This window comes from Falco naumanni, chromosome 4 (assembly GCF_017639655.2).
Source record: "Falco naumanni isolate bFalNau1 chromosome 4, bFalNau1.pat, whole genome shotgun sequence".
In the NCBI taxonomy this organism is placed as follows: Eukaryota; Metazoa; Chordata; class Aves; order Falconiformes; family Falconidae; genus Falco; species Falco naumanni.
Genome location: NC_054057.1, coordinates 99,846,182 through 99,867,880, shown reverse-complemented (window position 1 = coordinate 99,867,880; position 21,699 = coordinate 99,846,182). Strand labels below are relative to the sequence as shown.

At 46.2% G+C, this 21,699-nt stretch overlaps 1 protein-coding gene across 1 annotated transcript in view; it reads left to right on the top strand.

The window, feature by feature from the left end:
• The window catches only part of PLXNB1 (plexin B1), an 82,079-nt gene that overhangs the window by 3,857 nt on the left and 56,523 nt on the right, over positions 1 to 21,699 (top strand). Inside the window, exon 2 of the mRNA XM_040592225.1 lies at positions 19,655 to 19,716. The gene's annotated coding sequence lies outside the window, so the exon portion shown is untranslated. The remainder of the gene's footprint in view (positions 1 to 19,654; positions 19,717 to 21,699) is intronic.

Below are 21,699 nucleotides of genomic sequence, written 5' to 3'. Positions count from 1 at the left end.
GACACTGTTGTTCCAGGAGGCAGAGTAGACACTTAATTCAGTTCAGAAAGTAATCTCATGTGTTACACACTGATGAGAGCCAAAAGATCTTCCCCCTTGGCATACTGAGTCTAGGGACCCTGAAAAAATGTTAGAGGATCTAGCTCTCTAGAAGCATATAGGATCAGCTTTCATGCTATAGTGGTAACTATTGTGTGCCCCTGCTTAATAAACTGGCCTGGGTTGTAGCTGCTGGAGCTCAGACTTGCTAAGCTGCAAAGGTGCAAAAACATGAAGCAGGATATTTCGACCTGTACTGACATGCAGCCTTAACTAATGGAAGAACCACAGTGCTTTGGTGTGATCTCTTTAAGGCTCTGCTTTTTCTCTCCAGCTGCTTAAGTAATAAATGCGGAGGACTTGTTTTCACTGCTAATAATTTTTTTTTAGCCAAGTAGTAACTTAAGATATCTGAGATATTTTGAGGTTGCAGGAAGCAATTTAGGTCTCCTTTTCATTAACTAGAATTAAGTACTACCTCCCAATACTGGGGGGGGGGGGGGGCAGTGAAAAAGAAACAAATGGTGTCAGTTTAGGTGGATTTGATTTTTTTTTTTTATTGGATCCACTTTTAAACTATTTCTAATATCCTGAATTTAATGTTAGAATTTCACTTCTAAATCTTACTGGCCACTCCCAAGAAAGCAAAAGGCAGGGGGGTGGGGGGTGGCAGGTGAAATAGAAAGGAACTTTGTGGTAGCATGATCTGGTAGGAAGATTTTAGGTGTCGATCAAAATGTGAGGTGAATCTTCAAACGATATAGATCCTAAGGAAATTCCCAGATATCAGGGTCTAATGGGATGTGAACTGCAGTTATTTGCTTGCAGTATGAGCGCTGCAAGTACTGTGAGGATGCTTCTCCTGTGCCTGGCAAACGTGAGATTTTTGCATTGCTTTTGGCTTTGAAGTTCAGCTACGGAAGAGCATGGAACTGGTGGGTTGAGTTTCCCTCGTCCCCCGTCTCTCTACTCTGCACTAGTGCTGCTGCTTCCAAAATTCCTGCAACTTTACAGCTACTGCCTTGTAGGAAATGATAATTCATTTCCCTTCTTGAAGTACGGGAATGTTGTGATTTTTATCTTGCTACTTGTATCTGTTCCCCTTTTGTCTCATGGGGAAAAGTCTCTGGTCCCTATGTCATTGGGGCTGTAGGTGGATTGATCTTTGTTCCTCGTGGTAGCTTAGCTAGGCTGGTTCTGTGTTGGGCGTTGGAGTTTAGGAATTGCAAGACCACTTGCTCTAAATACCCACCTGGAATTTGTGGTGAGCCATCGGGGTACACAGCTGTAAGGTATTAACTAAATAGAGCGCTGTTGTTAACAAGCTGTGTATCTGCAGGTGCAGAGAATTTCAAGTCATCACCATTCTCATTCTTTTTTGCAGTTTTCCATAATTCTGAATTTAAAGGCAGTGCTGCCTTTGGAGCTTCTGGGTTTCAGTGAAAAAACATGCATGTCAGCTTATTGCAGCATAATTTAGTATTGCCTGTCAACTGAGCTGCAGTGATGGGATTCATGCTGCTGCTGAAGTTATCACAAGCAGAATGCGGTCTTTCCTTGCATCCTGCCCTTCCTTGCAGCTCTGTTGTGGCAGGAGGGTAGTTGTACCTGGGATTGTGCAGGTGGGGGAAGCTGATTGTATTCAAGCATTTGTCCATGCTGATGAAACTAGTTTTCTGACTAAATTGCATGTCGTTCTGTAAATAGAATGGGTATATTTGACAACTTATCCTATTATAATAATTGCGAAAATTACTACATAAAGTAGTGTTTTCAGCTTAAAGTTTCTACCCTTTTGTGCCTATTTTAAAATCATTTTTGTTTCAATCTCAGTTCTTTTAGCTCTCCTATACCGCGCCATTTCTCATTTTGGTTAGGTGGCCTCCCAGACTTACCTTGAGAACCGAGTGCAGCCTGTTTCCACCCTCTGGTCCAGACTCCTGGATACTGTGCTCTTGAAATCCCTCTGCCGTGCCCCTGACATGGCCATGTCCCTGTCCTCCTGTGTGAGCCTGTGAGGAGTTCCTGGGCTCTCTAATCTCCATAAAGAAATGTCAACCTCTGTGAACAGCTGGCCAAACAAATGCTTAAGAAGATGCTCCAGACAGTGCCCTGCAAGTGCTCTGTGCTTGGGTGGAAGTTCTTCAGACAACAAAAATTTAAAGCACAGGAGCCAGGGCTTCAGAGGTGCTCTTGCCAGACCAGACATTGTCAGAATCATAGAACGGTCTGGGTTGGAAGGGACCTTGAAGATCACCTAGTTCCAACCCTCTTGCCATGAGCAGGGACACCTTCCACTAGACCAGATTGCTGAAAGCCCCATCCAGCCCGGCCTTGAACACTGCCAGGGGGGTGGTATCCACAGCTGCTCTGGGAAACCTGTTCCAGTGTCTCACCACCCTCACAGTAAAGAATTTATTTCTAATATCACTCCAGGACCTTCTCTTCTCCAAGCTCAGCAACCCTGACTCCCTCAGCCTGTCTTCACAGGAGACACATATTGTTAGCATTGAAGTTGGTGTAGGGTTTTGGACAGCGTGGAGTTAATGTCCATGGAGCAACTCTCTAGCACTTTCAGCTTTGATCCCAAGACTTTTTGCATCAGACTAACCTTCTTAAAATGCTGCATAGAGCAACTCTGTTGGTGAATTACCTAATAGCAAATTACCATATGCGAGAGCATTTGGTAACGCTTCAGGGATCATCCGTCTGCTGTCTTCCACACACCAGAGTCATGATCTCTTCTCCCCTGTCCTGTGCTGTCTCCTACCTTCAGTGTAGCCAAAAAATGTGTGTGCTGGAGATCTCTAGTCCAAGAGCATTTCCTGGACTTCTGAATCCCACAGCCGTCAGTATTCTGATCTGGTTTTGCATACTGCTCAACTCTTGCATACAGATTGCAGTCCATTACTGAATGATTCTGTCCAAGAGAATGGTAAAACAGGTGTGCAGCTGAATTAAGTGCTTGGGAGCTATGTGTGCCACTGTGAGAAATAGAGAACTAGTAACCGAGGGGCTCTTGTTTATTTGCCAAATCTTTTCAGCTAGTTCAGCATTTTGAGAGAAATTGCTGAAATGAGACTGCAGAGATGTTGAAGGACCTAGGGACACTTATGTATTGAGTTTAATAGTAGACATCTGATTGAGCATTCTGTCAAATTGTGACCTCAAAAATAGTTAAACTATTTGGAAATTTATAAAACGCCAATAATCTTAATATCACTGTGACATCTTGCCTTTCTTGGGCATTTCTGTTAAGGCATTTGTGCACTTACATTCTGATCCATAGCTCAGCTGAAACATGTTGGATTACTCCTCACATCAACCTGCAAGTGCTGAGAGAAATTTAAGGCAAGGATTGTAAGGGCTCTTTGCTGTTTGGCCTGCATGTCAGTGCAGCTTTCTTGTGGCTGCAGTGAAGAGGTGTGGTTCCCTCGCAGGACTATGCCTTCTGGGGGACTGCCGTTGCTCCAACGGGTAGCACTGACTCTTAGGGTTTGCTTCCTTGATGTAATTTTTTCTGTCATTTTAGGATTTGTAACTAGAAATTGTTTTCCAGAAGCGTGACAGCCAACAGAGCTGCGTGTACAATTACAAAATGGCCCTGGGTGTCTGCTACCAGCTTGTCCTCTTGGCAGCACAGGCAAAATTTGAATTGGCAAGAAGGCAGAGCAGTCCCTGTGGCACTGCCATCCTGGAGTGACTCAGTATGCCGAGCTCCTTGGCCACAGTAACAGGCAGTTGGAGTCCCGGTGCTGGAGTGTCTGTTGTGCTCCATGCCCAGCAGGGCTGAGATGATGTAGAGCGAAAGAAAAAGGAGCAGTGAGGTAGAGCAGCTGTCCTGCAAATGCTGTTCTTGGCCTCTGCATTACCGAGAGGGTAGCTCTACCTGCAAGGTTGCTCGCCGCAGCAGCAGAGACTGGGAGCAGGGGCTGTGTGTGCTGGCAGTACGGCCATATGAGCAGCTGCACAGGAACAGATGAAAGAGCCATTTAGCCTGTTTTGCTTTTTCTGGGCTTGGGACAGTCATGTCTCTGTCCTTATAGTGCCCAAGTCACCATGGCCCCTTCGTTCTCAACGCTGAACTGTTCTGCAGGGGAAGTGAAAGCCTGTGTCAGTAGCCTCAGTAACCAGCTCAGCCGCAGAGTGCCACGAACTTAAAGGCTTCTGGGGTAGTTCTGACAACTGTGCTTTCTGGCTTATTGTATTTTAAAACCATTCCAGTGTGTTGTAGTAACGGTACTGTGTTCTAGATGCTTGAACTTTGAGCATTTTCTGTCTACAAAATACAGAAGGCTTGCTTGCCAGCAACAATTGCAAATAATCACGTTGTTGCATTGTGGTACCAAGGCCTATATGTACAGGGTGGTGGCATCATGAAGCTTTCCTTAAAGATCTGTATTCATACTGGGTACTGTTCCATAATGCATAACTAGGCTTCTCAACACTGAGGACAACTGTCTCTGCTTAAGTCTGTGAATGAAAGTTGTAAAGAGGAGGCAAGCTGATGGCCTTATTGCAGACTCGTGTTATTTTGGAGCTAACCATTCAAATACATCTACAGTATCACACCATCACAGACCTGCTATAGCAACAGCTCTTGCAGTGGATCTATGAATGCCAAACTCATTAGCTACAGACAAGTAACATCTAAACAGTGTCTGCCTTCCAGATGATGACGGTGATGGGCATCCTGCTGGGAAGAACTTGTATGCTGACGTTCTGCTCCTGCAGCCATGAGACACAAACGTTTATGGTGAAGTAGTTTTGCAGTTTTCTATTCTGTTGCTGATGGAAGGTTTGTGTCTGGCACAGGTGGTTAGCAGCAATGTGCAAGTCCCAGGATGCTGTAGCACTGAGCGGAGCTGTTATAGGAGAATGACCTGCACTTGCAGCTCTGAGGTTCCATCCTTTTCCTTTGCCTGTATTGCCTCCTGAATGTTTGAAAGCCATTGGGCTGTGCATCTGTTTACCATCCTCCCAGTGCTGCCAGCACAGTGTAATCCTGGCGGGTGCTGCAGTAACAATGACAGCCTCAGTGTTCTCTGCGAGCTGCCAGAGCCTGTTGGATCATCAAAACAAAAATGGCACCTGGCTGTTCAGCTCTAGGATTGTAATCTGCATCCCCAAGTGCACCACGTAGGAAGTACCAGAAGGCATAAGGTCTTAATGATGGAACTTCGCCCAAAATGCAATGTGTTTAATTTAAGCAGGTAGAAATCGTATGTATGCAGTGATTCACGAGGGAAATGGTTTCAGCCAATACGAACACATGGAGCAGCCTTGTTATTCCATTGTAATGAAGAATACATCTCGGAAAACTCTTCTCTGTGTAGAGACAGCCTTGAACTTTTTGTGCTTATGAAACTGTTCTCTCTACTGGGAACCATCCTCTGCGATGCTGCTTCACTTGGCTGCAATAGAACTGTTAGTCTACAAATAGTCTACAGTCTACTGATTTCTTTACCCCACTCAGTGGCCTATAGGAAGATCTGAGTCTTGGGTTTGTCTTCAGGCTGTTCTCCTGTATATGCTGTAAGAAGTCTTGTCCCTTTGGCCTGTTTGGTACAGAAAGGTGGAAAGCTCAAGTGAAGGAAGGGGAATTGATCTTTTGTGAGCTGCAAGAAAAGAAAAAAAAAAAGTATTAGAGGACTTCCCTTCTAAAGAAGCAAAACAGTTCTTTAAAATGACTGTTTACATGTGTTAATTCCCTTTGTTTTTTGTGGGATGGAAAGGTCATTTTGTCTCTATCTAAGCTATGAAAAAATCAATGGTCTAATCAATTTCTAAAGTAGATTTAGTCAAAATGACTGCTGTGTTGTGGCTTGGGCTTTGATGTGTGAAGGTGTCCCAAAAAGCTGCTAGAAAAGTCAATGTAGAGCATCGCTGCAAATAAACTTACAGAATTTGTAGGGGAATTTTCTGTCCCATTCACTATGTCCACAGGGTGCTTACTTTCCCTTGCCCAGTCCCAGCGTGGCTTCCTCCTGATGTTCCTGCTGAAAGAATAGATTGCTGAGAGCAGATCAACAAAAGCAGTCACGCAGTTCACTTGAGCGGTCATGCATAAATATGAGCAGACTTTCTGCTGTTAAAGCTGATGCTTAGCCTTGCCTGCCACCAGTTTTCCGTAGGCTGCATGTTCCTGCTGCTTGGAACTTGGTTGAGGACCTCATCCAAGAGGATAGTGTCCCTGATAGACAGCCAGGTATTAGCGTTCTGGGGTAGCTGGGCTGGGGGGGTTCACAATGGGAAGAAAGTTTCTTGGTATGAAAATACCAAGGTAAGGATTGATAAAAGCCACATCTCATTCTGCACTTGCTTTGGAGTTGTTTTGAGTGGTATAATGGGCAGAGCCCTGCCAGCTGTCATGCTGACCTGCACCCAAGCCTTGGCCTGTGCTCCTGCCTGCACACAGAGCGTAACGTAAGCTCTCTGCCACGTGCTCTTTGTGAACTTAAATGTGCATTTGACGTATAGCGCAAAATGAGAACAGTCATTAAATGGAAATGCTGGCTGAAGGTGGAAGTTCAATGGGCCTTCTGCTAGAAGAGAAGTAGTAGGAGGCACTAGTCCTCGTGATGTTGAGCGCCTGGTTAACATCTACAAGGGATTAATGCTTTTCTTGCAATGATCTTGAATAACTCGGGTCTTTGGGGAGATTTGAGATGGGTAGTTATTAGGTTTTATGTCTGCTTCAGAGGATATATACCTCTGCAGGGTTCTGTTGTTTTAATAGGTAGAGCAGCTGGAAAGAAACACGTGAGTACACGGCAGCAGGTGACTGTGTCCATGTAATGTGTTTCTTAGAATGTTTGACTTGGAGCCGTACAATGGTATGAATAATTGATCTGTGCCAACATCAACACCGTACCTCATCATTATTTAATTAAAAAAAAAAAAAAAGCTGATGCACCTGAAATAATGGGTTACGTGTTGGAAGGTGGTATTCCTAGCAGGTGTCTTCAGCAAGTATCAGTACTATACTCTGTGCTGTTCAGTAGTTCATCAGTATTCTGGAAATAAATCTAAAGCTGCTGCTAATGTTGATTCAGCAGAGAAGCAGGCAATGCTGGGGGCAAATTCAAAACTGCGGCTGGAAATGACAGGTCTGTTGGGATTTTCTTGCTTGAAAATCCTGAATAGTACCTAAATCTTTGGCAGAAAGGGGATCAGGTAGTGAAGTTTTCCTTAGAGCTTTTGGAGAAATGGTTAAATGGTGACTAAGAAAGATACGAGCTCCTTATACTCAGAGTCAGGTAATTGACTGTTAACTGATAAAATCTTTGCAGTCTATGATTTCTGTAGCTCCTCTGTTATGCTGTAAAATGGGTCTAGTAAAATAAAATCCATCTGATAGAGGCAAGTACAGACTTCTGTGTGCCAGGGACACTGATCATTCACCAATTGTGTGCTTCACCAAAGCAGTGACCCTGAAGAAGGGACCCCTGAGGAAGGGGGCAGGGTGGAGGGATGACAATCAAATTGATATTTAAAAAAAAAAAAAAAAAGTTGGTCAAGCACTCAGGAAGGTGCCTTGTAGCGAGAGGTTGACAGGACTGAGCTGTTGATTGCCAAAAAAGCTATTGAGAGGTGACTTAGTCAATTATGCACGTGCTTTAACCGAGGAGCTACTCTTTAATCCAGCAGAGAAGGAATTAATGGCTCAAGGCAGAAGGCAAACAAATAAGAAATTAGACTGGCCTTGCTGCCAGAAAGAATGATGAAGCCATTGGAGCATACTGCTAGGGGAGTAGTGAACTTATGTTTTGACCTCCGGAGGCCTCTAGTCTAGATGCCATAAACCACTACATTTCACAGAACCACTTAATGGGTTTTGTGGAGGTGTGAGCGGATAAAGCGGAATGGCGCCTGTGCGGTAGGCAGGAAGTCAGAGTGGTCGCACCTTAAATTATGTGACTCTTGACTAGTCCTGCTGCAACTGATTTCTGGTTTTCCGTGCTTTAGAAATAACCTCAAGACTGATGCAGTTTTGTTCCTTGTCCCTGGTTTTTTTTCCTCCCAAACTTTGTTTATGTCTGAGTGTTTTATGCGACATAAGTGGTACATCCTGGATATAAAGAATCTTGTTCGTGATGGGAGTGCTAACCCGAGGTTTGTAGTTCAGATGTCTCCTGAGAACAAAATGTTCTTTATATTTCTCACACTATTTCTTTCACCATTACACGGATCTTTCTATCCGATCTGTCTTGTGGTACTTATTTTACTGATTAAACTTTCTAGGAAAGTGGAGTTTTATTAAGCAGTTGGTGCGTAGACCCATGTACACTGAGGAGCAGTGTTAAATTCCAACTGCATTTTTGTAATTTCAGCTATTTTCATTAATCTTGTCTTACATTCAGTGTGAAAATCCTATACGAGAAGTAAGTCTGAGTGTTGTAGTTTAGCCTGTGATTGTTTCAGGATAATTTACGATCATTTACAGGCTGAAACCTAACTTACGGTTTTACAAGGCCAGACAAATCATTGAGCTCACTTAGTCTGATGTTGTGTAAAGCAGGGCAGTGGGCTCTCCTGAATTTAAGCTAAACATCCGAGTTTGAGACTGAATGTTAATGAAGAGTTGTGAGTGATGGAGATCTTGCCATACCAAATACATTTTAAAGGTATCTCTGAGAAAAGAAGTTTGAAAAACAGACCTTGGTCTACACATTCCAGAAACCTGTCATTAGCAAATTATTAACTTTGTTCTGAAAGGGTTAACTGATGTTGTACTTGTTCTATTTGGCTTCTGGTTGACTATATAATAGCCAGCATCAGCAATTTCTGTACTGTGCTGGATTGCAAAGTCTGATAATTAACACATTAGTTTCATACTGCTGCTGCCAATGTTTGCACTGAAGAACTTCGCTTTTTTTGGCCATATGGATGGGTGGGAATATCAAGATTGTGTTATGGCTCAGTGCTCATTCATGTGCTCTGTTTTTCCCAAGACGTCTAATCAGGCTTGGGGCTGAACAGTGCCTTTTCGGAGAATCTTTAACCGAAAGGTCAAAATAAGCACAAGGCCTGGAGACAAGTCTCACTGTCTCTTTTCCCATCCCCCAGCCGTCCTTTGTGTCTGTCTCTCTCCACATATACATATGTACGAGTCCTTCACCCAACACATTCATCTGTGATTCCTTTCTTGAGACCCAAGCCTTCCAAGTGCCCTGCTGCCACTCGGGGTCTTCCCAAACAGTGCACAGCTCTGCGGGCTGAATCTCACTCAGCAGCCTGTGTTTGTTCGGGAGGGGGGAGCTGGGGGGATGATTTGTGGTCGGGGGGAGCTCCTGGCACTCACCTCCTGATGGATCTGCAGGCTTTCCACCATTGCTGTGCACTGTTAGCTGCCTGGCATGTGTCTCTCAATTAACCACCTGTAGCTAGACCAGGATTTCCCTTAAAGTCGGGTTTGCTTATAGACTGGAATCTGGTGGTGCTTCGAGTGGGAAGGAAAATGTGCCTTACAGCGGCCTCAGAGTGAGGGCTCCAGGTGATGCCGTGGAAGCTGAAGACATGGGTTTGTGATACAGACCGGGTCAGATATAAGTGGGATTTGTTCATGCTTACCCTGTGCTACCTCCCGTCCACGCACTGAAGGTTCTCCCTGGAAACTCCCTGTGGGAGAGCATAACCATGGGGAGTGGGAGATGTTGAAATCTGCATATTTACGCCAGCTCTCAGCGTTTGTCTGAGGAAGGTGCCTTTGTTTTAGTAAATGGGATTTATTTTTAAGGTATTGATGGGTTTCTGCCTGTTGTAACAGCATTTGAGGCAGTCAGCTCTTGCTTTTGAGTGTCACTGTTTCAGCCCTGCCTTGGCTACTCCCTTCCCTTACTTGCCAAGTGCAACTGAAAATGAGGTATTGAAGCAGCTCATCTAGGTTTTTTTGTATGCAATCTAGCAAATGTTAGTGCTGGAAGTTGGAGTCTTGCTGCTGTTTGTCTGGTAACATTAGCCTGTGTTGTTTCCTTGTGCTGCTTTTGAAAAATACTGGTTTCATTTCTGTGTGAGAAGTGGTTGGCCCATAAATGTATGCCAACCCACCTAATAATTCTTTTATAAAATCTTTCATCAGGTCTTTTCTGTTATATGGTTTAGAAAGAAAAAAAAACCCAAACACCTCCCTTTACCCCTGGAAACAGCAGTCATCTTGTTCTGCTGAGCTGACTGTAGCTCATACTGATCAGTGCTGTTTCCTTTGTCTTCGTTTATTTTAGAGTTAAGCTATAAGCTGCTTAAGACTGGGCTATTTTTGTTCTGTAATTTTTCCGGATCTTTTGTATGAGCCTTCTAAATGCTAAAATAAATGCTTTTAAAAGCAGAACTACCATCCCCGTGTTGGGCAAGATGGTCATTGCTCTAAAAATGAAGTTTTGTGGTTTTGCACTGATAAAATGTTTTGGCAAGCACATGCCTGCACAAAGGAATGCCTAGGTCAGGGCTGGATTCATGGCTATCTCATGTCTTTAAGTTAGATTGCCTTTTGTCAGCCAGATGCCTTGCAATCCCTACCTTCTCTCTCCATCCCTCCTTTGACAGTAGCTGTGGGCGCTCAGCAGGGGCTCCCTGGTTGTGTTTGCTTTAGCTGGGGAGGTGTTTGCCTTCACTGCAGAATTCCAGCTTCTAGCTGCCGGGGAAACCTGGAGCACTTGCGTTGATTTATTAGGGCATAGTGTGCCTCAGGAATGCCTTTGCTAAGGAGCTGGGAGTGATGGAAGGGATCTTGCCTGATGTGGCATGAAGCCTTCTTGTTTCTCTTTGCAGAGGCACTAAAAAGGAATTCCCCAAAGCAAGGTAAGAAAAAAAGCTCGCTAGGCTGAGTACTTTGGAGAGTGTCAAAGTAAGACTTCAGTTGGGTTTCCCTGGCATAAAATCAAGGAGGTGAACGATAGCTGCAATTTTAAGAGTGCAATTTTAAGTGCATTTTTGGTGGGAGATGGTACTGTGAGTTGCCCGACCAGAGGGTTTGTATGCTTTTGGTTTGTGTTAAGAGCTGGCATTCCAGAGCTACTGACTAGGGCTTTTTTCTGGGACTTGGCTTTGGGCCACCTAAATGTTTTGCACTTGAAAGAAGCAAGTTTCAACCTCTTTGGATTTGCAGACTTCTAAACATTTTCCAGTAGAGATACAGCAGTGGAATTGCTTTTTTAATTACCTTTGCAGACAAAAGTCTATGGACTACAAGTTTAAAAATCACTGATGTGAGCTTGTCTTCCCGGTAGAGAGTTCACTAGAGTACCTTTACTTCTGTCATCTGTCCCAGCCATTTGATATGCAGCCCTTGTTGTCCTTTCTTGTCTGGCATGCACACACAAAGATGATTTTTGGACTTACTCTTTCTTTTGAGATGTTGGTGGCTGTTGCCCCATCTGTTCTGAAACCAACACCTAGGAGAATGTTGGGTGTTTGTACAAGGCAGGGTGGACAGCCTGTCATTTTGTGTTGATCAAGTATTTGGTAGTTGCCGAGTAGGTTGTGTTTATGGGGCATCAGTGCTGAGAAGGAATTTCCTTTCCTGGCTGAGGTAGAAAGGCTGTCCACGTAAAGCTTTTTTCCTTTGCTTTAGCATTCCTTGAGGTTGTTTCCTATTTTACAAATGCATCTTTTGAGAACTGCCAGGAAAACGTCTCTCTCACATGGAAATGGAAATTTCTGAGCTCACAGGGATGAAAACCTTTGAGTCTGTGCTCACTGAGTGAAAAGAGGATTACCAACCAGCCATTCTTCAGCGTGCAAAGCAGTGGAGCAAAATCTGCAGAGGCCCTCCGAAAGTTATTGGCTTTCCTCAAGAAGGGTGCTTGTGAATAGAATTGAATGAGGTTGGTCCTGACCTTCTCAGCTTCCCTGCTGCAAGTACAGAGAGCTGTGAAACTTTGAACTCGGTAGATGTTTGAATAAAATGGGAGAACTTTTTTGAAGTAGGTGTCTTGCAAAGAGGTCTAGAGCCAGCGTTCCTGTATTACTGTAAGAGAATTAATGGTTTTGTGACTGTATTTGGGCCTGATAAAGAGCAGGGAGGCAATGCTGATTTTTCAAGATCTGTTTGAAGGGTTCAGAAATGAGGATGGTCTGCTGGAGTAGATGCAGATGGCTTATTTTCACTGGGGACTGCTAAACCTGCCAGAGTGTAAACCGCATCTTAACAGAAAAATGCGAGACAAGGCCTGCACATCTCTCCCTCCTAATTACCACAGCTCAGCTGCTGCTGTCTCTTATACTTACACATCTGAAAGGTGACAATGACAACGTCTTGAATGGCAAAGCAATAGCAGGAAGGCTCACGTGTTAGGTTTTTTTTTAAAGCTGTAGTCTGGAACAAAAAACCATTATTCAACCAATGGTCAAGAATATCCTTATGAAAATACAAAATGATGAGATATCCTTTCTCCTAGAAACTGCTCTTCATGAGACCACCAGCATTTTTGTAGGTCTTGATGGCTTGTTTCCTGAGTGACTACTGGTAAAGCAGCAGCCGGCTTCATCCTCTGCCACACTGACAGCCTTGGGAATGTCCAGCACAGCAGCGGGACTAACATTTTTGCTGTCCCTGCAGCTCTGCACTGGTTTGCCTTTGTATGCACTACCTTTTCAAGAAGTTGGAAGGTTCTTCTCGCCTGTTCTGGCAAAAATATCCAGTAACATTTTCAGAGCAGTTTCTTTAATTGCCAAACCCTAACTTTCAGATCCTCATCGCTCATGGCACACAAAAAAAGATCAAAGATAGTTTTGAGTGTGACCTTGTCTTAGAGGACCAAGGACTCGGGGAGGATAGTATTGTAGTTACGATTGCATTGCAGTGGTACGGGAAGAGTGGAGGCAGTGGCAGCTCCCAGTTGCTCTGCAGGTGACAGTTTTGGATTTGGTGTTTCCCCGTGAAAATCTGTTGCAGGTTGCTGTTTCTCACGGCACTCTTGCTGGTTAGCCATTAACTTGCTCAGTCTCCCCTCACCCATGACCTTACTCTATTTCACGGTATCCTTGTAAATCTGGTTTAAGAAACAGCTTTGTGATGGTTTCTCTTCCTGCCTTCCAACTTGTTCTGTTTAGCTTGGGAGAACATGCTGGCACCCAGGCCTTGGCAGGCACATTTTTAGTGCCCCCTTTTGCTTCTGTCCCTTACCCTTTGACAGTCCCTGGGGAGCCCCATGCCAGGGGCAGCAGGCAGGACAGGCTCTGATCAAATGCTGCAACGGGCTGATGGAATTCCTTTCAGCTGGGAAACAACACAGCAGAGGAAAGGCAAAACAGTGCGGAAAACCACAGCTTTTTTTAGCTGAGAGGAGAATGTCCTTCTTCATACGTAGCCTCCTCCTGCTCATGTCCATACATAGTCCCTTCCTGTTCCCCATCATATAGTGTTTTCTCTCACTGCATCAGGGCATTCAGGCTAGTGCTGATCTGAAGGAGCAACCTATACGAGGAGATCATTCTGCAGAGTTACTTGTCTTGTTTCTGCAGAGGGCTCCCCTCTTTCAGTACTCAGCTGTCTACTGCTGTTTTCTCTTGTTAGATGTTTCTTCGAGTACACTGCTTGCAACTGTGGAGACTACAGCTCTTCCTTTCCCCCTTGGAATAGCCAGCTCTCCCAGCCTTTTCACAAACGGGGAATAAACATTGAAGTGAAGGGATGCCTGTCCATTTGTATCAGCCTGGGAAGTGGTAGATTTCTCTCCTGAGGCCTTTGCCTCAGGCATCTTGGCAAAAGGCATCTAGTCTCTATTCACTTCAAACACATACAGTTCCTAAGCCAGAAATGCTCATGAACTGCGATCAGTTGAAGGCCAGACAGCGTGACCTGGTGCCTCTTAAAAATCAATGAATTAAGGAGCTGTGACTTCTGGATGCTTGGAAAGTATGAGCAGGTTGCAGCACCCGCTGTGCAGTGTGAACCTGAGGAGGATCACAGGGTGATCAGCTCAAACATGAATCTAACCTGTATTTATGGTAGGAAAATATCCTGAAACGTGTGCCAGAAGAATTACAGTTTGGATAAATCACGTGTTTTGGCAAACGCAAGCAATTACCTTCTTCATAGACCCTGTGTATGGGCTTCCTTTCCTTAAAGCATGAGGAATTTAAGGCAAATTTCACTCTGGAGCTAGAAAACATGTTTTTAGCAAAAGCAGTGCAAGCAGCATTGGGACCTACTCCAGGCCTTTAGTGTCCTGAAGAAATGTGAACAACTGCAGAGAAGGGCATATAGCTCAGATCCTTTTGCCAGCGTGCTTAGCAGGCAGTCCAGTACCAGATCTGGTTCAGTCTTCGACAAGTGACCTCTGTCACTGAAGGGGAACATAAAGAGCCTCAGTGAGCTTTGGCTGAACTGGGCTTTTGCCTGTCTGCTCTGGAGAGAGAGTAACCTCAGTGTTCCCCTCCTTCCCTCCCCCCAGTGTGTCTGTGAAAATACTAACTTGATTTAGCTGCCAAAAAAAGACATTTTTAAAGTATACATTGCTCTCCTGTGTCCGAACTTCTGTAAAATATAGGTTATGGTTGGTTCCTGTATATGGTGCTCAGCAATTTTACAGAAGAGAAAACTGCACCTCAACAACTATCTACACAACACTTAATATAGTGAGGTCTTAGTCTGTACTAGGACTCCAGAGTGCTATTCTGAGCATTATGAACCCGATTATATTACATATAGAGCTCAAGTGGCTCAGAGCCACACTCTGGATATTAACTGTTTCTATTAAGTTTTGCATTTAGAGATCCTTCTGGCAGAGGAGGGTGATGCTGAATGAGCTGACGTTCCTGCAGCGAAACTGTGTGTGTCTGTACAGTGAGGGAGTGTTCTGCCTTTAATTTGCACAAGGAGTAACCTGAGTTCCAGAGCTTGTTAACTTAAGGATGCTCAGTGTAATAATCTTTTCAATATACTAGTTTCATAGCCACAGGTGTTGTGGAGGAAGCACTTACTGATGTAGATGTATAGGAGGGCAAGAGAAACCTTACGGAGTGCTATAAATATATCATAAGGGATAAATCCATATGTAGCATGTCATTTGACAGAGTATGTGATAAAATGGCATTGCATGTTGTTACTTGTGATTCTTAACAGTCTGCGTCCCTGAAAGAGTGTAAAGACTTGGTTTAGTTTGTGATGAAAGTAGCTTTAGGAACAGTGAAAGTCCTTCCCACTTTTTTTGTTTTAAACAAAGTTTCTTTTAATGGTTTACATTTTGTGTTGTGCTGTTTCAGATTTTGTAAAAACAAACCCCCTGAAAACCCAAACAACAACAATAATAAAAGAAAACCCTCTGTAGATCGTTTGGGTGACCCAAACAAAGTCGATGGGTTTCTCACTGTTTGAAATATACATTGGCTGCCGGGTGGGAGCTGTGCAACTCTTCCTTCATCATCCCACAGGCGCAGGAAGAGAGAAAAGCGTATAATCCTGCCCTGGCACCGACTGAATTTGAAGCACACTGCCCCTGGACAGAACTTGGAGTCTAAGTGGCTGCCTTAGGGGGGAAGCGGGGTGGGCAGTATTGTATGGCTCTTAGGGGTGTGAGCCCCTGGGACAGGGATGGGTAGAGACTTGCTAGTGGGAGAAGAAGGGTGCTGGAGGTGGCAGCATGTGTTGTTGGGAAGGACACGTCTCATCTCTACTTGGAGGCAGCAAGACTTTGCCAGGTTTGGAGTTAAACGCTCTCGGCAGTACCAGTGCAGCCTGCAGCTCCTTTCTCTGTCCTGGGGGGGGAGGTCCCCTGCTCCAGCAGGGGCTGCCTGCCTGCAGTGAGTGACTCTGCAGGGGACAGAAATGAGTGGGTGAAAGTATCCCATGTGCTGTGTGGATGGATCCATGTGCCACTGGTTAGCTCATGCCAAGGCTGATGGTGAGGGGCTGAGTTCGTATGTGTTTTATGGATGAATATTCCCTTCCTCAGAAAGAAAGAGCCGACTGCTTTACCTTGCAAAGGCTTTGCTCCCTAAACTTGGCCTTATAGTGCTTAAAGGCACACAATGACCTTAGTGTTCCTGTGCCTTCTCAGCTGCATTTTTTGTCTTGGACTCCACTGACCCTGAGATTTGGATGTGTTTCCCTCTGCTGTTTTGTGTTAAAAATGAAGGAGCTGTGATGTGGGGAAAGAGTTTGTATGATGGAACCCATCAAAATAAATATGAGGGGATGGTGGTGGTGTTTGGAAGGGCTTGGATGCGACATGGCAATAGGGATGGATGTTGTAGTGTGGGGGAGAAGGGAAGCTAGGAAGGGACTGCAATGGGAATCAGTCCCCGAAATAAGTATCACACAAACAGGGCATGAAAGGATAAGCAGTCTTCTCCAAATCAGTTTCTGTGCCTGAGCTGTTCTTTAGAATTTCCTGCAATTTAGACGAATAGCCAACATCAGATTTTTAAGTGGTGTTTGTGCTGAACACTTGCAGGAGTGCGTTCCCATCCAGCTGCTGAGCAGAAATCCTCATTCTTCAGTCTTGCTGGGAGCTGCTTTGAGCTTTTCAGTGGCAGCAGCTTTTGCAATAGGAGCCCCCCCCTTCCCGAAAAGGATGGCTTTTTCAGTGAAAGAAGCCAGCGTAGCCAGGCAGACATTATCCCCTTGCCGGAAGGAGGGATCCAGGCTCCCTGGGGAGGAGGGAATGGGGGGAGTGAGTGATTCATTGCAGCTGGCTGCAGTTTGGCCTCCTTCTCTCTCTTTGCCCTGGGTGCCAGGGAGTGACAGCTTGTGGGCAGCGGGCCAAACTGTGAAAAGAGGAGTGTGTGAGGCCTTTAGCTTTCTCATGCTTTATCAAGCTGCAAAGAATAGCTCGATATTCAGCCAGCATTGGTGCAGGTCAGGAGAATGGAAATGCTAACTTAACTCCTGACATGCTGGCTGATTGCTGACCGCGCGCTCTGCACGGAGCGAGGGCCCCACTTTGTACGGCTTTCATACAGCAGCATGCGGAGCAAAAGGGAGAAAACGTGCTTTGAGGCAATAATGAAGATATTTTTCTGTTAAGTGGGCAGCCTCCGAGACTTGCTGGGAGCGTGGAAGGATGGAAAGCGCTCTCCTCTTGTGGCTTGCCGGCTTGTGCAGGTGGAGGATGGGAACACCAGAAGGTAGGGCAGCAGGAGCGACAGGCGTCCTGGGAAAGCGTGAGGGACCGGGGCGAGTGGCAGGTCTGCCCCCGGCTGCCCTTCCGCTCGTGGCACAGTGCGGAGCTGACCCCTGCGCCCAGCCTGGCACTGTGGGGAAGCGGTGGCCTGGGGAGCAGGATGCGGCCGGTCCTGGAGCCGTAACCCTTTGCTGGAGGGCCGGCCAGCAAGGCGTCCCTGCGGCCCAGCCTCTGCGCAGGGCTGCCCGCCGGCACCGAGGGAGTTAAGCGTTCTTTGTCGGCGAGGGGTGAGCCTACCTCGGGGTGTTGAGCTCCATTCCCACGGCTTTTCCTTTCTGACCAGGGTTGGGGGAGGGATCGTGCCTGGAACAGTAAAATGCCCAGAGGCTGGAAAACAGCACCCCGGCCCCTCTGGCCCTGTGTTGGGCTGGGAGGGATTTGAGCTTCGTGGCAGGCTGGACAGAGGCTGTTGGCCAAGGCTGGGGTCTGTTGCCACTGGGTAAGATCATGGATTTATTTCCCTCCTTTAGGCAGACAGGGATGGCTTTGCAGGCAACCAAGTTCCTGCCTAGGGCACCGAAATAAATTACTTCTCAGCTGGAAGGATGTAAAATAGAAATCAAGTCCCGGTAGTTCCATGAAGCAGATCACAGCACAGGTTAAACATACGGGTTTTGTGGCTGAGCAAGAGCAGCAGTGTTAGAAGGAGCATCGTTCCTTACAAAACATGTGAGTTTCTCAAAGGTGTGGGATAGCAGGGCCCTTCTTCCCTCATGCTGACACTGTCTTCTCCTCCTGCACCGCTTTGAGCTGCTACATGGAGCTGTTTGAAGCCCTGAGGAGCAGGAGGAGGGGGAAAAGCAGGTGACAGTCTGAGGGGCTGGAGAGGGGAGTTGGCGGGTGCTCAGAGCGCAGCCTGCAGTGCCTCAGAGCACAGGTATCCCACTGTTTCTCCATCAGCAGTGCAGGGGGCTGAGAGGGTGAGGGAGCTCTGCCACATCCGAATTTGCTGTGAAGCTGAGTGTACAGCTGTGTGTACTCTGTGAGGGGTACTAATCTGGGCCAGCACCAATGTCCCGGCAGAGGGAGAAGGAGTTGAGGGTACCTGTTCAGCCCCTAGGAATACTCTCTGAAGTCCTCTCTGAGGACTGAGGTGTGCAGTCCCTATTCTCAACAGCTTCTGAATTCAGGGCAAGGCGAATTGATGTGAGTGAATGGGACCCAGAAGTGACATAAAGGAGAGATGAACTGTGGGCTTGAGGTGCAATTCCACTGCTTAATTCCGCTGGGCTTGCTTGCGCTGTGCAGACCAGGTTATGCCAAAAAGCATGGCAAATGTGCGAGAGGCTTGGCAAATGACACTGGGTTTTTGTTTGTGCATGGGATGCCTGGCCTTGCTTCCGCACGAAATTCTCTTTGCAAAGGGTGAAGTGCTGTGATCCTCCCACTTGCTGTGCTGGCCCCTGTGGCAGGAGGATCTGGAAGGGAGAGGGTTTGGGAAGCAGTATTGCCTGTGTGGGACAGAGGCTTTATTTCTTGCAAGGTCAAGAGAGTAGCCTGGGTCAGCACCCACGTACAGAAATGAGTGATGGAATAACAGCATCTGCGCAAATATTCTGCAGACACCGAAGTGAGTCCTCCTGGTGGATCTTGCAGACTGTTAGATGCCAAAATCATAATAGACTGGTAGGCAGCAGCCCTTGTTCTGTTTTCTGCACCCAGGCACTTAATGGTTGCTGAGCTCTGCTTTCAAGTGTATTGCAGCTCTTTGCTCTGTTTACTGACCCAGCAACGGGAAATGTGGCCAGAGTGGGAGCTGAAGTCACAGGCTGATCTGAGCCCGGTGCAAGGCAGACCTGTGGTGGACGCACAAAGAGAAACTCTCCCCTGCTGTGGCGGTAGCTTGGGACCCAGGTGCAGCGAATGCACCAGCGAGAGGCTGGCTTTTCTGCTGTGCTCCTGCAGGGACAGGGGGTGTGTTCCCATTGTGCCTGTTCTGGTTTGCTCCTGTCAAGCCTCTTCTCATTATTCTTGCCTTGAGCTGTCTCAGGCCTGAAGGCAAAGTGCTACAGAAGGCTCTGTAGGCTTGCCCTTGAGAGACATGCGGTCCTTGGAGAGTGGCTGTTCAAGGGAAGCACTGCAGTGGGCTGAATTGAGGCTGTTTCAGGCTGCAGAGCTCTGAGCTAATCTCCCAGAGGCAGAGACATTACTCACCAATCAGGAATGTGTCTGTATTTTTCCTAATGAGAACAAAACATTTTATCCCTGTTCATTAGAGAGTTAGGGTGTACTGTTGCTATGCCAACAGACTCCTCTCCCCTGCAGACACACTGGGGGTGTCCTCCGTGCCATGGTTAAAGGGTGAACGGGAAGGCTCTTTCTGGCAAGAAAAAGATCCCATTGTTTTCCTGGGGCTGCCTGGACTTTGTGCAGCTGGCCAGATCTTGCCTTCTCAGGGGGAAGGGAACCACAGTGGGAGTCAAGTGCAACAGAGATTCAATTTATTGGAAAAATAGTCTTTGCATTTCATGTTATGTTGTTTTTTCCAGCTTGAGGCACACTCTTCAATAAGAGAAATGAAGGTGTCTCAACGTTCCCAAGAGTCCAGATGGTAAGCAAAATGCGCCGGGAGTCAGCACTAGGATGCCCATGGACCGTTGCAGCCCACTGGGCTCCTCTGTGTTCCTGAACATCTCAGTTTGTGTGGCCAGTGTGTAATGCTGGGCAGCCTCTTGATGCTGCTGCATGATGAACTGCACCAGCTGCGATGAGTTGGATGAGTGGGTTCACCCAACACGTGGTCTACTGGAAAGAGTGAGTGGCTGTATGCAAGAATATGCACTTGTTCCCTTTATGTAGGGAAATCCTATGAAGGACAGAGGATATCTCTTTAACAAAAGCTTTGTTTACTCCCAAGGCTGACTGTCTATTTGCACCCACTGTTCTTGAGGGACTGGTTGGGGTCTGTGGGTTGCAGTGGTGTCCAAGTCAGGCCACTGTTACACCTTTTGCAAGAATCGCCTTGGCACCTCTGCTGCTGCATTTCCATCTCTGTTACGATGTGAAAAACAAAGTTTTAAACTTTGTATTTTCTGTGCGAGGGGATGAGTTTAACCTACAGATGGAAACAAAACAACCAAAAAAAGCTGCTTTCTGATGGTGATCTACGGCCAGAAATGGGGCAGTGAGGTTGCCAAATCTGAAGACAGTCTCGTGGAGCCAAGGTGATGTTCGTATCTGGCTGTCAGTCACTGTGGAGTGTGGTGCGCTGCTCTGTGGTGTCGGCAGCTATAGACCCCTGAAGAAATGTCTCCCTGAAACAGAGTTCCAGAGTTCTTCTTTCAGGCTGCTTCCTGTTAAACAGGGTAGTTATGATTCCTATTGCAGTTTGCCTGGCAAAGCACTCTGTTAGTGAACGTGTGGAATTTGAATATGGGAATTTGAATATCAAATGTAGGGTGGTACAGCAGAGATCCCAGCCTGAATGAGCTGCTGGAGATCTGCAGATTGGCATGAACTTCTGGTTGGGGAGTGAAACCATAGCACCTGGATACTAAGTGCTGATTTCAATGAGTCACTGACTCTCTCACTGGGGAGATGAGTATCACCTTAGAGCACTGAAAGTACAAGAGCCTTTCATCAGAAGGGTGTCTGCTTGTTGGACTTGTAGCTATAGGAGCAGGAGGGCAACAAAACCAATGAACGAAGCCAGACAGGAACCCCTGGCCCATACTTCTCGGTGTGCGCAGCCCTTGTGCCTTCAGTTTGGTAGTAGACCTGGATTGAATTCTTGGATGGTAAAGAGCAAATTTTCAGGAAACCCGTTTCAAGCTGGATACTCCAAGAGTAAATACTGAGTACATATAACGTGTATAGAAGGATTGGTGAGTCTGGTTTCTTCAGCTTTGCGCTGTTCTGAGTGGTTCAAGTAAAACCATTAAATCAAACCTGCTTGAAAGAGCGAATGAGAAGGTACTTGAGATTACTTGAATTCAGGCCAGTCTCTTCTGGATCCATGGTACATGAAAGATAAAAGACCATAAGGAGGACAGAGGTCTGTGTGTTGTATTCTTTGAGTTATCAAGCTGATTCTGTCCAGATCCTATTGAAAAAGTGCTCCAGCAGAAGTGCACTAGAGGACATGCTTTAAGTCACCTTTAAGCAAGAAAGAGCATGGCTGAGCAAACTAACTTCTGAAATGTGAGTTACAGTTGCCTGAGTTGCGCTTTACTTGGTTCTTGTGCAGCCGGAGTAGCGATTTGGTGTTACCTAGGAGTGTGTTACTTGTTCCCTCCTCTCCCCTCCTTTTTAAGTAGTGTAGGGGCTGATTTTCTGTCCTGTTTTCTGTGGACCGCCACTTGCTTTAAAGATAAACATACAACCGCTGTGCTGTGTGCAAGGCAAGAACTCTTCAGGAGGAATCCTCACCTTTGCGGGGTGGAGGGCATGTTGCTCCAAACTGTGGTGATGTATTTTAATGGCTGTAGACTTCTCTCATTGCTTCCTGTGCCTGGCAAGCGGTTCTGTATAGTGTGCTGTCTGCAGCGTGATTGAAATACTGGGGGGTTGCGTATTTCTAGACCTCAGGCCACAT